Source organism: Portunus trituberculatus, chromosome 27 (genome assembly GCF_017591435.1).
Source record: "Portunus trituberculatus isolate SZX2019 chromosome 27, ASM1759143v1, whole genome shotgun sequence".
Classification (NCBI taxonomy): domain Eukaryota; kingdom Metazoa; phylum Arthropoda; class Malacostraca; order Decapoda; family Portunidae; genus Portunus; species Portunus trituberculatus.
The window spans coordinates 11,707,734-11,717,359 of NC_059281.1; the positions used below are offsets into that span (position 1 = coordinate 11,707,734).

The window sequence follows — 9,626 nt, forward strand, 5'->3', positions numbered from 1 at the left end:
CAAAAGAAACCCGAACTGAACTTCTGTGAACCGCAAATCAAACTCGCGTATCATTTTGTTCTGGTAAAGGAAACGAGAACTAGTGGAAGGAAAAGAAGTACATAGATAATTAAGTGGATAACTATACAGATACACAAATAAATGTATGTATAGGCAGATATAGTAGAGATGAGGACACAAGTGTTTGTAGCAACCTTACCTTTCATCAGCGTTACGGGATGCAGAACTGAACTTGTTACACACTTTCTTGCCTGAGAGGTTTGCCAGTTACCTTCAGCCCTGTCCACACCAGGAAACTTTGCTGACACTTGCCAAATAGTTTGTAATCAAAATTTGCAGGTTATTTGTTCATATACAAGAATGAAAGAAATTTTGGAAATACACACACACGAGAGAGAGAGAGAGAGAGAGAGAGAGAGAGAGAGAGAGAGAGAGAGAGAGAGAGAGAGAGAGAGAGAGAGAGAGAGAGAGAGAGAGAGAGAGAGAGAGAGAGAGAGAGAGAGAGAGAGAGAGAGAGAGAGAGAGAGAGAGAGAGAGAGAGAGAGAGAGAGAGAGAGAGAGAGAGAGAGAGACAGAGAGATGACAGTATTTGAAGGGTTGACCTGACAGGATAGACAAGCATACTTGGGTAAATGATCCTGAAGGGGAAACAAAACAAACCTTGGGTCGTGAAACAAAACAGTAAGACAAGACAATGTAGGAGGAAATGATTTATGACATTTATCTTCCATTCTGTGGATTGGTATCAGTGTATTGTAATACCTGTATATAAAAATATGGTATTTGACATATATCACAATTATGTATTGCCATAGCATTGTCTGCCTATCATCATAACAAAAAATTGTGCCTGGCCACTACTCACCACGGCAGCTTCCCCAGCGTGTGACAGCTCTCTAGTACAAAGCTAAGTCTTCCCTTTATGTTCCACATTTAGTAATTTTATCAAATGAAACCAACTTTAAAGAAATTGTAATAAGGAATTCTAGCATTAAACCTATGGCAGTATTCTATACTTGGCTATGTATGCACTACTAACCTGATATAAACTGTCAGTACATACAGCTCTGTTAAGAAAAATGTACCAAGCTTTATTATTTGTAATAATATACATAAATATTTACATATTTGAATGTAATATCTATATATGTAACTGTATATAATGACTAAATTCTGTATTGCTGATTGATGAATATGACAGGACTGGAAACTTGTCTAAAATATATTTATATAAACTTTTATTTTTTTATTAGATATTTGATTGTTGCAGAAAATCCCTTTCCTGGCATTTGGGACAAGCAATATTCTGAAATAGATCTTTGATTGGTCTATCCTACAGATATCTGACCACATTTTAAAAATACAAAAATACCTGAATTCCAAGCAACTTCTTAATTAATGCACACCATCTGTGAGAAACCTTTGCACTTAGTAATTGCAGTGCCTTCATCACATGCCACTGGCACAAGTCTGACAAAACACAGATCCTTTCAATCTTGGATCAGCCAACTTTGATCCATCTGTCTATTGAGTATTCCAGGGCTGCCAACCACCTGAAACAGAAATGTAATAGTCATTAAATAGCAGACTGGCAGTTGCCCATGTCGTACAAGATTGTTTTATCCATGAACGTGTGGCAACTGTGGTAACAGTAGTGTTCAGCTGTCTTGATGCAAGACTAGTGATTAATACGGGGAGACATCTTTACATCAATGAATAAGTTTGTGGTTGGTGTATTTGTCTTAAGACAATGCTGTCTGGCCTAAATATTTTAACTTCTGCATTTCTACGTGTTTTTTTTTTCTAAATAAGGTCTCGCTATCCTATTGTTCTTGCTTCCAACAGCAATTTTGGAATGGTCTATTACTGTAAGCCAAGTAAATCATGTGATATCACTTACATACTCAACACAGACCAACAATATCCCATCAGTCACAGAAAAGTATACACAGTAAATCAGACGGTTTACCTTACCTTGGTGGTGACGACAGCCAGCCAGCATACTTGTTGTTACCACTGAATCATCCAAGCAACCATCCACCATCATGGACACCCTGATCCAACACCAGACACACCACACCAACACCAATCCAATGAACAACACACCACACAAACACTCTTCATACTCCTCTAACCATTTTGCACCACACATTCAGATTGCATCCTGTACCTACCACTGCACAACCAAGTTTCATTTCTCATTTGGCTTGTATTGCTATGATCCTTAAAAATATATCGTTATAATTCTTTTTTTCTCTATATCTTTCCTTTTATCACAATTCCTTGCCCAGTGGGTTTTTGAGCCACATTCAAAACATCCACTGTCTTGTCGTGCATGTCTCCAGTTCCACCTCAGGTATCAACCAGTCCTAGTATATCATATATGACAACTTCTATCATACCCTCTCTGATTTCTGCAATTCATGGTTCACGTGATGTCCTCTCCCTGTTCTCTCATATCGCACTCAAGTGTTCTTGGTTCAACATCTTTCTCCTGTTTGTCACTGTCTTCATTATATACAAGGGTTCTGCCTTTACCTGTATTCTGTAATTACTTTCATTGCTTGATTCAGTGTCAGATTCAAACATTCTTCTAAATGTGACTCTCATTTCTCTAAACGACAGCAGTTTGTTGAAGCCATCACCTGATTCTTTCACATCTCTGTTGACTTATTTCTTTACTAACCTAATAGCTAGAACTTCCTTATTCCTCTTGAAATACTTGGCATCAAACTCTCTCATAAAGTCACAAATAGGAACACCTTCCTTTGACACATTCCTCAAAGTCTTGGTATGAGATATATCTTCTTGGTAATTACTAATTTTACAAGAGTTTGTCACATTCGGCCGTTTGTCACCTTAGACTTTTTATTGAAATGCTAAATTTGGTCTATTTAGGTATCCCGACCAACTAAACCCAAACAAACTGCATCTAAGTTAACCTAACCCTAGAACTAGAACTAAGCTAACCCTGTTTCTTTTTGGCACGATGTGTTAATTTAGAAGAGCATCAATAACACAGTAATAGCCGAACCAAGATGAAAAACCTTGCTAAATGTGACATATAGAGAGCAGCTCTACCACCACAACATGCAGGCGTGACATGCACTACTGACAGACTGATAGTACCCATTAACCTTATCTCTGCTTATATCTGTTATTTCTTTCCACATTAAGACATCTTCCGTTAATTTATAATCTTCCCACTGTTCATAATTTTTTTTTGACCACAGACGCCATGTTTGTTTAACCAGTGTGCTTCAACTCACTTAACACAGACCAACACTCTCCGGTATTATTTTACTCTTAAAACAACAGCAACATGGCTTTTGTTACCCTTCTCATCTCATAAAGCTTCTTATTCTGGATTTGCAAAGGAAGTGAAGTGCATATTCATCCAAAACAGGTTGAAATATAACAAAAATAATTTTCATTCAGAATTGAGCTGTTGGTGTTGGTGTAACTGTAAAAATTTACCTTATGTCACATCTATAAGTCACTCACGGAAAAGCACGATTAATCAGACAGTTTACCTTGCCTTGGTGAGGACAGCCTGCCACCAGTTCACCACACTCCTCGCTGTCACCAAGATCCATCCGCCGCCATGCACTCCTCACCTCCCGACCCAACATTGTCACCACTCACACACACCTGCACACCACCGATCCAATGCACCACACACACCACACCACCACCGATTCAATGCACCTCTCTCTCTCTCTCTCTCTCTCTCTCTCATCTCGAGCCACCGTCACATCCACCTCATGCAATATTCCTGGATGCAGCCGCTTATATGTTGACAAAGTGATTTTTCTACTGTATGTGACAAGCCTGAGGGTGTTGCCTTGGTCCCCAGCAGGCAGGTTTGTATCTCCCTTTGTTTGTATCATTGTAAAGTTTGTATGATATGTAAGTTTTGTGTTTTCCTCACATTTTGTTTATTTATTTATTTTTTTTTTTTGTAAGGTCACACTCAGAAGCAGCGGGTCGACCGTGACTTTCTGGCAGTATTTTAGGATATAACTTGGAGGATGTGAACATTTTTATTATTGACAAATTTTACATAAAATAATTTTACAAGGGCGTTTGTTTCAGTGTTTGCTTACCTCTGTCAGGGATACTTAGGGCCAGGGAATGAAGGCACCACCAGTGTTATCAGTGTGCTGGGACAGCCATACAAAGGGGCAGTGTAGCAGCTTCTGGTTCACTTTTAACAGACAGATCTCACACAAGGAAGCACTGCAGTCACCAGTAATCTTGCCAGTGTGTGCATTTCAAGATGACATTTTTAACTGTGGAATGTGTCAAAAAGATATTTTTCATAACTATGATGGCATAGAAAGGAATGTGTTTGCCAAAGCTATAGTGTAGTGGACAATAAACTACATACATACAAGGAACATTTTCTATGAGTGTAATGATGTGTTTAGTTTCAGATGTTTGTATTTAGCAATGACAATGTCTCATTTCATGTCTTGTGTCATCGGCAAGAAAGATTTATACAAATTTCATATTACATTCAGGTGTTGTGAGCAGCAGGAAATCCAGTCCCTAAGTGGTGATGCACGACTGGCTGAAACAAAAATATGGAAATTGTAAGACAAAATGCAATGATGTGCATTATTCATGTTTGCCATTACTAGTTGACAAAGTATCACTTACTACACTAGAAGACATACCTACTGTTATGAAATATTTCTTCCAATGCGATCATAGTTATCTCATGAAAAATATCTTTGGGCACATTTCAGAAGTTGTACACAATGTCATCTTGAAATGCACACTGTAAAGGCAACAAAGATTGCATTTTGCTGTGATAATATATTTGCCATATATTTAGAATTACAAACGATGTGTAATATATATATATATATATATATATATATATATATATATATATATATATATATATATATATATATATATATATATATATATATATACAAGAATTTAATGTAGTGAATCAAATATAGAAAGTCGTCTTTGGATAACGCTGCGAGTGGAATATGAACAGTCTACATGGACATAGTAGGTGAGAGAACAGAGAGAACAAGTCTTATATTCTATAAAGTATAGTATGAAACTAACTGATACATTCTGATAGAGAAACAATTGTCAGGATAATTTTGAGGGAATAAGGGAAGAAATGGTTAGCAGAGAGCAATGTTAAGGAGTGAATTTGGCGCTTGACCTGGTGTTATATAGTAACTTTGCCGAGTGCAATCATATTGGATTATGAATTAATTTTCTTCATGTTTATATTTAGTTTTGCATGATTGTGGTAAAGTATATTGGCTGTTATTGGAAGGGGAGAGTATTGTGGGTTGGTGTGGTGGGCAGTCGTTGGCGCGTCCTATGCATATGTGGTCGGGGGCCAGCAACCAACAGGAAGACGACAGCCAGCTGTGTGTGTGTGTGTAATTCACCTCGGTCGTCTGCTGGTCACCCAGCCAGTCTTCCCCATTACGGAGCGAGCTCAAAGCTCATAGACCGATCTTCGGGTAGGACAGATCACACACCGAGAAAGCGAGGCCACAACCCCTCGAGTTACATCCCGTACCTATTTACTGCTAGGTGAACAGGGGCCACACATTAAGAGGCTTGCCTATTTTGCCTCGCCGCTTTCCGGGACTCGAACCGGACCTTCGTCCGAGCGTGCTAACCACTACACTACTCGGTGTGTGTGTGTGTGTGTGTGTGTGTGTGTGTGTGTGTGTGTGTGTGTGTGTGTGTGTGTGTGTGTGTGTGTGTGTGTGTGTGCGCGCGCGCAAGAGCGGGATTCCTAAAACCGCAGCAAGGGTAGAATAGTGATGGACAGGAAAAAATAAGAGGATAGAGTGGCGAAATTGCACGTTTCAAAGAATTGTCGCTCCCCGGACGTGGACACTGGAGACGAGCCATGTCTGACGGTCTGGCTACATCAGCTTGTGACTCCGTGGTGGTCAGTCGCAGTCAGCGTGTCTTTCTGCTGTGGATGTAATCAGACAGTTTTATGGTTTACCTAAAGTTGGAAAAAAAAAACGACTATTAGTTAAGAAGTGTATTCATGACTTCTGTGAGGTGTACCTTTGTGGCGGTAGATTTATAAACTGGTTTAGGAGACTTGGCGGCACATTACAATAAGGTGAGGAAGACGCAGTAAAGTGCAGTGGCTTTAGCTTTGACAACGAATCTGGAGACGTATCTCAGTTGCACTTCAACTTACATCCTAATCAACGACTTCACCACCTAGAGCGCAGCCGTCCACCACCACCATGTCTTTATTGATGCCGTACAAAGGAGAACAATACATGGGATCTGAGAGAAGGTGGATCCGGGAGGTGAGCTACTGGGTGGTGATGCCCGTGTTGGTGGTGGCGGGATTGGCCATCAACACAATCGCCATCCACCTCCTTCATAAACCACGCATTCGAGACCTGCCAGCCGTCGCGTAAGTGCCGATTCCAACTCACCACCGCCACGACACCATTGGCTACACCATCACCATCACCCCATTATCATTAACAACATATCGCCATCGTTTTTATGAACGATCACCACTATCAATTCACTACCACTATCACCACATACGTCACGCCACTTCACCACTTAAAACATCACAACCGTCTTCATTACCTTTCATACCGTAACGCCTTACTCCTTTCCTTAGTCCACGTTGTATTGCCAACTTCCCTCACCACTCCACTTTCATACTTTATCAGTTATGTCACTTAGTCTCGTATTTTCTTCGCAGATCCCTGAGATGCCTCCTCTGCGTGGACGTGGTCTTCTTGGCATTTAGTGTAGCCACCATAGCCACGCTGGATCGATATTACCTGCATTCCTACTACACGGCACTTTACTTCGCTCACGTTTCCTTCATACTACTGAACGTGCTGCAGAACTCCAGCCACTACATCATCGCTTGGATATCCTACAATCGCTTCCTAGCACTATGGTGCCCCCAACGTTTCCAAACGAAGAAAAACCTGTGGGTTACGAGGCTTTGCATAACTTTAATTGCTCTACTCTGCTGTGGAATAAACATACGGCGTCTGCTGCACGCGAGGGTGATGTGTGTCACCTACGGAAAGGTGGTGGTGAGATTCAACCAAACGGAGGGTTGCGAACGCGGTTATTTGTTACTACAGGACAATTTTAAGGAGGGTGAGGAATGGCTCGATTTCAGGTTGTGGTTGCGCATCGTGTTGACGTTGGTCATTCCTGGGGTACTGGTTCTGGTCTTTGGTTTAGGCATCGTGGTGGGGTTGGTGCGCCGCCGCCTAAAGAACACCGCCTCTACCCCCAACACGCGTAGACAGACCTACACCGCGATATACATCACTGTGTCTATCACAGTCATCTTCGTCATCACTGTCACGACCAATGTTGTTTACTACTACATGTACAATTCAAACCACGAGAACAGAATATGGTCTGTAAACCAAGAGGTGTTCCGTGTGCTATTAAACCTACTCTTGTTGGGAGAACACGTCACACACTTTATCCTAGCCCTCAGCTAAGCCTTCCGTGATGAACTTTGGACTCTGCTTCGCAATGCTGAAAACTCTCTCTTCACCGCCCTTGCGCGTATGAAGCTGCCTATAGCTGCTCGTCACGGAGACCTCGCCCCGTCACCAACAATATGCTAGCCCAGTCGGACGATCATAAGAGTATCACCAATACAGCAAATCTTTGGATCTCTCACCTTGCAGTGTCAGCATCTGATAAACAGCCAGATATCTATGACAGCCTTACGGCTGGATCGGCGGCTCTCCTGCCAGAAGACTCAAGTGAGGAACTCAGTGGCGAGGGAAGAGCAAACTTTAGTCATGTTTGTGGCGTGTGTTTAGTGTGTGACACACACACACACACACACACACACACGTGATCTCCATTCTACTTTGTGTATCCAATCCTCTAGGCATCATTCGAGAGAGAGAGAGAGAGAGAGAGAGAGAGAGAGAGAGAGAGAATCTGTGACGACACTGAATATCCTTCCGGGTAAACAGAAGGATATGTGACATCGACGAGTTTTCCTGTCGACGGAAAGACGTCACTAATGCCGTACTGCCTCATCAGACTGGCGTGGGGAGCGGGTATAGTGTAATCTGGATTTGCCGTATAGATACACACCAAGGAATATATAAGGAGGAAGTTGTGCTGTGGGTTAAAGTCTAGAATCCTTGGCACACACAGACATCAGTAAGGTTAGGTTAGGTGCTTACTGCTGAATGATGTCTATGGTACACACTCATCAAAATAATGCGATCCAGCTCTCTTCTTCCCCAATCTTTCTTCCATTATTTCTACATGTCCTTCGCAAACCTTTGGTAGATTTGAATTTTTTCCCTGCCGTGTTTTTTTTTACCTCAATAAAATGTGACATAGTTCTAGTGTTTGATTTAGAAACAATCCGAAGACAATTAAAAGTGATGAATTAAACTTTCTGGTGTTAGTGGTTATATTTTTCAGGAAACGGACAAGTCATCGTTAATACACCATACGTTCACTCGAAATGCGTATAAAAATCAAATACCGGAAACGCAAACAGCATATTCTCCTGTATGGTCCTAGAAAATTATAAACTACATGAAAAACAGGATGAATAAAAAATAAAGATTAAAACTACGATATGAAAAAAAAAAAAAAAAACAGGTGGACCAACAACACTCAAACATTAATTCAATTATCTATTATGGATTTACTTTTGGTTGACTTTTTTTCCCCGGGAGTGGAACATAGCAAGTATTTTTCCTGCAAAATACGTTAATTTTTCCTCCGCCGAGTTTTCATTACCAACAAGGAAATACCAGCGGATTTCCCTTCATCCTTTCATGTGTGGAGAGAGAGAGAGAGAGAGAGAGAGAGAGAGAGAGAGAGAGAGAGAGAGAGAGAGAGATGCACAAATTTCTGACGACCTTCATTCAACATCTTGCTCGGTAAAATATCAGTCTTTACTTTTTAAAGTACCAACGACGTGGGGAAGGATGGGGAAGGAAGTCTTCTTATTGGAGAAGGCGTGTTATGGCGAGTATAGGTGATGGTAAGTGTAAGGACAAGGAAAACGACTTGGTGGAAAGGATAAGAATAAAGAAGAAAGTGGAGTCCTTAAAGAAAAGAGACGTGACAAGAAAAGAGCTGCGGGAAGAGGAAAGAAGCATGGCGGGTTTCAAGGGAGGCACTGCGTTAGGGAGGTGGCGGCACAAAGCATCGTCCCACCTCAGACAACAAATGTGACCAGCACTTCTTATGTTTTATCATCACGTCCCCGATCGTTGTGGTTTGCTTTACTGTTCCTGCCTGCCACTCCTCAACGTTCAGCAGTCAAGGTAAACATTGTCCAGCTTTGAATAAACTGCACTAACCTTGTCCAAAGTGTGATTGCCCTCCTTACCCACTGGTGTAGCGGCGCGAGACCTTCACCTCTCCACTCCAAAGACAAACTGATTTGGGCCATAAGTTGGTGAGACTTCGCTCGACCAAGGCTGTGATTCGAACATTGTGTCGATGGCTGCATGTTCAATAAACATTCATTATTTATCGTCTCATTTTCAACCTCGTAACAACTAACCTGTATAACATTACTACACAGCTCTACATGCATACGCAGACATCTATTTCTTCAACGTTCAATTTTAACAAGG

At 41.3% G+C, this 9,626-nt stretch overlaps 1 long non-coding RNA gene across 3 annotated transcripts; it reads right to left on the minus strand.

The window, feature by feature from the left end:
• Positions 1–697: 697 nt before the first annotated feature.
• Positions 698–9,424, minus strand: LOC123509880. Of its 3 annotated transcripts, XR_006676314.1 has the most exons (4): positions 9,348–9,424; positions 4,518–4,573; positions 4,107–4,292; positions 698–1,553 (listed from the first exon to the last, which is right to left on the minus strand). It is a non-coding gene; the product is annotated as an uncharacterized LOC123509880 (long non-coding RNA). The 3 variants fall into 3 exon arrangements; XR_006676315.1 differs by lacking the exons at positions 4,107–4,292; positions 4,518–4,573 and having other exon boundaries at positions 1,071–1,553; positions 9,348–9,420; XR_006676313.1 differs by lacking the exons at positions 4,107–4,292; positions 4,518–4,573; positions 9,348–9,424 and adding an exon at positions 3,534–4,081 and having other exon boundaries at positions 1,071–1,553.
• Positions 9,425–9,626: the final 202 nt, after the last annotated feature.